Source organism: Rhipicephalus microplus, chromosome 6 (genome assembly GCF_043290135.1).
Source record: "Rhipicephalus microplus isolate Deutch F79 chromosome 6, USDA_Rmic, whole genome shotgun sequence".
NCBI classification, from domain to species: Eukaryota; Metazoa; Arthropoda; class Arachnida; order Ixodida; family Ixodidae; genus Rhipicephalus; species Rhipicephalus microplus.
In genome coordinates, this window is record NC_134705.1 from 91,030,431 (window position 1) to 91,037,081 (window position 6,651).

Sequence of the window (6,651 nt, forward strand, 5' to 3'; positions counted from 1 at the left end):
AGACGCGTCGGACTTTCTGAAAAACTGCTTTCCCGGTACTCGGGACCCTACCGCGTATTGCGCCAGGTGACAGATGTGACATACGAGATAGCCCCGCTCGAGTCTTCCTCCGCCTCCGCTTCGCTGTCTACAGACATTGTCCACGTATCCCGCCTTAAGCTTTACCACTCGGCAACACAATAGAAAGCACCGAGACGGTGCTTCAGCACCCGGGGGTTATGTTACGAGACAATGCCCCACTTAAACAGTGAGATAGGCGCTGAGGAAGACGAGGTGACTTGTGTGTGCGCGCGCTCTCTCTTGTTCGCCATCTTGGCTTGCGCGTTGGCGCTGTGTAAATATATTTTAAAACGCCTAGTTTCCCTTGTGCCTTCACGCAACAATATGTACGAATAGTTGTTTAGAGATTTTGGTGTGGGATGATTGCTATTGTCTGCAAAAATATATTTTGAATTAGAAGGAAAACTGGGGTCATTGCCACTAAACAATACTATCGCGCAAGTAGAAGCATGTATCCGCGTCTCCTAATAATAAAGACAGATTTTATTTTAAAGTTTGCTTTCAGGATTGCTATCACAAGTCGTCTTGGTTACAAAATTTAATTAAGAAAGGAAGATGAGAAATGTATCAAATAACGCTTACTTCGAATAAAGATGCCAGTTTTCACTCAAAGCTATCCATATACGCCTGAAAACAGAAATAAATCCATTCTAACCCAAATACTACACACGCACACATTGATTTTCCAGATCTCGCGCTTAGCTTCAGTATGCGAGACGGCAGGACCTGGCTCATTTACCACCTCGTCAGATCTACAGCAGCTACCGCCTGTGCTCTGCCCATTTCACCAGCAGAGACTACGCAGACCCTGGACAGACAAGGCTGCTAAGATGTGCTGTGCCAACAGTTTCCATCTTTGGCGATGGGCAGACACACGTCGAAAGTCCAGGTGGGAATACTGTAAAGTGATCATACAACAGCACAAACTTTCATGCCTCTACATCTATTTACAGAAATGTCTTAATATTCAATATGTGTACCTGTCCGAGTTATCATGACTCAGTATTTTTAAGATTCTCGCGCAGATTACACCAACAATACCAACGCATGGGGTACACAGCATCCATGGATTCGCAGGCATGATTTTGCTGGTAGATATAACTAGCTAAGTAAAAAATTTGCCGGCTTCACAATCGTTAAATTTAGAGCAAACGTCTCACTCAGAACGCTCTACATGTAACCTCCTCGATTCTGATTCAGTTGTCTCTGCTATTTTACCCGTGGCGTAGCGTTTTACAGGAAAAGGCGAAAATGACCTCATAACTTGAGAGAGTACTCCATGTGGCGCGTTATCAGCTATTTCGCACATGGCGAGTGAGTAGCGGCCAACTTGGTGTCGCTGTTCAAACAACTGCGCGATAGCTCTGACAGTGGAAGCAACAGAACTGGCCTTTTAGAAATATATATATTGTCACGAGCTTTCGTGGAGTGAGTGGGGACTCATTATACCCGGTTGGTGTGTGTAACGTGGATGTCTCCTTGGGTGGTCAAACCTTTAACACTGAGTTTACCGTGCTTCCGCGTTCCACACACGATGTAATTCTCGGCATTGACTTTTTGAAATTGTGTGGCGCCAATGTTGACTGCCGAACAGGAGAACTCAGTATTTGCGGAAGTGTGTCCTCTGCGCTCTTAGAAGAATCATCCCAGCAAGAGAGTGTGTTTTGTGTTTCTGAAGACACTGTTGTGCCCGCTTTATCCGCGATGCGCGTTCCTGTTGTTTGTTCGTCTTCTGTTAGTACTTCGTTCGATGTTGCGGTGGAACCGGTCCATAGAAACTGTCTTAAGAAAAATGTGTTGGTTCCGTATTGTATGGTTTCAGTTACCGATGGATGCGCAGGGCTATGGACGCTAAATTGCTCCACTGAAGCCGTAGTGCTGTCTCAAGGCCTAAAACTTGCTACGTTTCAGGGAGAGTCATTTATACCTATGGCAGTGCTTACAGAACTACCGGATACAGCACAAACCAGTGTCTCGCACACCGCAAACGAACACATGCTCGGAATGGTAGCTACATCGCTCAGTGACCATGAACGTCGTGTTTTGATGGCCCTGCTCTCGAAACACTCTTCAATATTCGACTTTGCACAGCACGACGGCCCCACATCGATTCCTGCATCCCGTACTCGCCATCGCATCAACACAGGATCCGCTGAACCGATTCGTCAAAAACCATATCGTGTGTCCTCTGCGGAGCGAAAGATCATCAGCGCTCAAGTCGAAGAAATGATGGGTAAAGGAGTAATTCGGGAATCGTCTAGCCCTTGGGCAGCTCCAGTGATACTGGTGAAGAAGAAAGACGGCACGTGGCGATTCTGTGTCGATTACCGTCGCCTAAATGCCGTTACTAGGAAAGACGTATACCCACTCCCACGAATTGACGACGCCATCGATTGCCTCTTTGCGGCTTCTTACTTCTCTTCTGTGGATTTACGATCAGGTTACTGGCAAATCCCTATGCACCCGGATGACAGAGAGAAGACCGCTTTTGTAACGCCCGATGGACTATTTGAATTCAACGTGATGCCTTTCGGGCTTTGTAACGCCCCCGCAACGTTTGAAAGGTTCATGGACACTATACTTCGCGGTTTGAAGTGGGAAGTTTGTATGTGCTACCTAGACGACGTTGTGATCTTCGGCCGAACATTTCGTGAGCATAACGAGCGCCTGGACTTGGTACTGAACTGCTTGAGGAAGGCCGGCCTTGTGCTTAATTCTAAAAAGTGCCATTTTGGTGAACGACAGACACTTGTGCTGGGACACCTGATCGACAAAGAAGGTATACGACCAGATCCACAAAAGACAACAGCTGTGGAGGCATTCGAGGCACCTCGCTCTGTGAAGCAGCTACGAAGTTTTTTAGGGTTATGCTCCTACTTTCGCCGTTTCATTCCCAAATTTGCTGACATAGCTCATCCGCTCACATGCCTTCTCCAAAAAGGTGTTCCTTTCGAGTGGAGCTCGGAATGCGACTCATCGTTTCGGCAGCTAAAGCTACTGTTGACGTCCCAGCCTATTCTTCGCCACTTCAATCCGTCATCACCGACAGAAGTTCATACCGATGCTAGTGGTGTTGGCATTGGCGCCGTACTAGTTCAGCGTGTCGGCGACAGCGAGCATGTGATATCGTACGCTAGCCGCTCATTGAGTCGCCCCGAGCGCAACTACACTGTCACCGAACAAGAGTGTCTGGCGGTCGTCTTCGCTGTGCAACGGTTTCGATCGTATCTCTACGGGCGCCCCTTTACTGTCGTCACGGATCATCACTCTCTATGCTGGCTTGTGAATCTTCGGGATCCCTCTGGTCGACTAACACGCTGGGCGCTCCGTCTGCAGGAGTATGATTTCGTTGTTTCCTACAAGAGCGGCCGGCGACACGCTGACGCTGATTGTCTCTCTCGCCTGCCACTCCCAACGACTGAATGTGACGCGGACAACTTTGATGAATACATCGCTTTTGTGTCCACGGGATTTCCGGATATGGATACCTTCATATCAGAGCAGAGGAAAGACGACAGCTTACAGCCGCTATTCGCGGCCGCGCGGGAGTCCGCTGCAGACAATCGTTTTCGCTTACGTGACGGCGCCCTATATAAGACGAACTTCTCGGCTACCGGTGCGCGCTACCTTTTGGTTGTCCCCAAGAGCCTTCGCAGTCACGTATTATCTGCCATGCACGACGAACCAACTTCCGGACATCTTGGATGCACAAGAACACTCTACCGTGCTCAGGAACGCTTTTATTGGCCCCGGATGCGCAATGATACCGAACGGTACGTCGCCAGCTGCACCCAATGTCAGCGTTACAAGCGACCAACTGACGCGCCGTCTGGTCGCCTTCAGCCTGTTTCGCCTCCTAGCACCCCCTTTGAGCAAGTTGGTATAGATCTTCTGGGCCCTTTTCCGCGATCCACAGACGGCAATCGTTGGGTCATCGTTTGCGTAGACCACTTAACCCGTTATTGTGAGACGGCAGCACTGCCGTCGGCCACAGCAAAAGACGTTTCCATCTTCTTGCTGTTTCAAGTTATCCTCAGACACGGACCTCCTCGCATCGTAATCAGCGACCGTGGGCGGCAATTTACCGCGGATGTTGTCGAAGAGACCCTTCGTCTGTGCTCATCAAGCTTCCGCCATTCCACTCCATACCATCCACAGACTAATGGTCTAGTGGAACGCACGAACCGAACGCTTGCCAACATGCTGTCCATGTACATCGACTCCGCGCACAAAAACTGGGACACAATTTTGCCTTTCATCACCTATGCTTTCAACACCGCAAGACATGAGACCACTGGTTACTCACCTTTCTTTCTCCTTTATGCTCGTCCACCACGCTATAATCTTGACACTATGCTTCCCTACTCTGCTCATCACAGTGAGCCGATCAACGAGATTCTCTGTAGAGCAGAAGAAGCGCGACGCCTCGCTCGGCTACGCACCGTCACCTCGCAAGACCGGTCAAAGATCCGCTATGACGACCGTCACCGACATGTTCACTTCAATCCTGGAGATCAGGTGTGGCTCTGGACGCCTTTACGGAAACGTGGCCTGTACCAGAAATTTCTCGCTCACTATGTCGGGCCCTACGTTATCCTCGAACGCCTCAGTGAGGTCAACTACCGCATAGCACGGCTCACAAGCACTGGACGGCGCTCGGCTAAAACAGAAGTGGCGCACGTCGCTCGCATGAAGCTATGCAATGCACGAACCACTGAGTGACTCGCCCGGCGGGCTTCGTCTGCCAACGGGGAAATGTCACGAGCGGTTGCAATGCACGGCGCATACAGCGCGAATGAACATTCAGACAAAAGGTGAAGAAGGAAGACGACGTTGGGTGTGCTGCCTCGAGACCCCTGGTGGAAGTAAACGCGAACCATCCAGGCTCGCCTGTTTTTCAACCTTTCGTGTACTTCTTGCGTGTAACAATATATTCTACGACACCCTAGTTCAAAGTCGCTTTTAAAATTAAGAATCCAAAAGGTACTTTATTTTTATTAGCTTTATTATTACAAAATTACTTTTGTTTTCAATGGGCCAAATAAGTGTAATTGGCTAGAATTCGGTTACGCCCTAGGTCATCACGGGCACCATGATGTTAACCTGCTCTAGGCACATCGCATTAAGATTTTTAAAATATTGGTTTAGGATAGTTGGGACACCCATATATTTAGTGAGCGACACGTAGCGTTCTCTTTTTGTGTGTTTACACTTTTTTATTACTCGTACTGAGACATAATACGCGAGGAGACCAATTAATAGTGATAAAACGCTCTGAGTGATTGTAATTGCAAATATTTAATGTGACGCCTAATACCAGCTGTATGTATGTCACGCTGAAATCTGTGCTCCGCCAATTTCTCTTCACAGGCTCTCCTCGGCCCGCGAATACCACTGCAATGCCCGCTCACAGCGCCGATGAAGAAGTTCAACAGACTGAGCCCTCATGTACGCAAATTGTATTGCTCTCTAAGCTCTTTAAAACTATTCCAGATAAATTAATGCCCTGCAGCTATCGTTTTAATGTCACGTACCATTTAACAGATCCTAAAGTGCACTAGGGTGTCAGCTGGGCGAGCTAGTTTATTGCTAGGGGACGAGAACCAGAGCGATGTATACCGAAAGGCAGGACGAGACGAGTGCTTGTCCGATCCCTTTCTTGCTTGTTTGTTGCCTCCTAAGAGGGATTAGTGCCCCGCCGCGGTGGTCTACTAGTTATGGCGCTCGACTGCTGACCCGCAGGTCGCGGGATCGAATCCCGGCCGCAGCGGCTGCATTTTCGATGGAGGCGAAAATGTTTGAGGCCCGTGTGCTTAGATTTAGGTGCACGTTAAAGAACCCCAGGTGGTCGAAATTTTCGGAGCCCTCCACTACGGCGTCCCTCATAATCATATCGTTGTCTTGGAACGTTAAACCCCAGATATTATTATTATTATTATTATTATTATTATTATTATTATTATTATTATTATTAATATTATTATTATTAATAATATTAATATTATTATTATTATTATTATTATTATTATTATTATTATTATTATTATTAATATTATTATTATTATTATTATTATTATTATTATTATTATTAATATTATTATTATTATTATTATTATTATTATTATTATTATTATTATTATTATTATTATTATTATAAGAGGGATTAGTGTTTTTTAAAGAAGACTATGAATTCGTTGTTTTTTTCCTAAACATACCATTTTAAACGTATAACCAATAATGTTTATTAACAAGGAGTATGCTAATGATTAGGAAAAATTAGTTGACGCTTCATGTTGCCCACGATGCTTATACATGCCATTAGTAGGCTCAATGCCCAGCAGTGTGCTTATCAGAGGCCTGTTTCCAATGCCCCAAGTTTGAATAAGTGAAGGATCGCGAACTAAATATGACCAACGGATTACTCATGGAAGTAATCACTTCAATTCTAAAAGCCGCTAGAACTTTTACTAGGTTTAAAGATCATGGTCAGCTTTCACAAAAACACAGTATAAATGAGCTTTTTTTTCTAAATCTTTCAGGTTCCGATCCAGCGGGTCGACAACACAAGCCTTCTAGGTGCTCGCCCCGGAC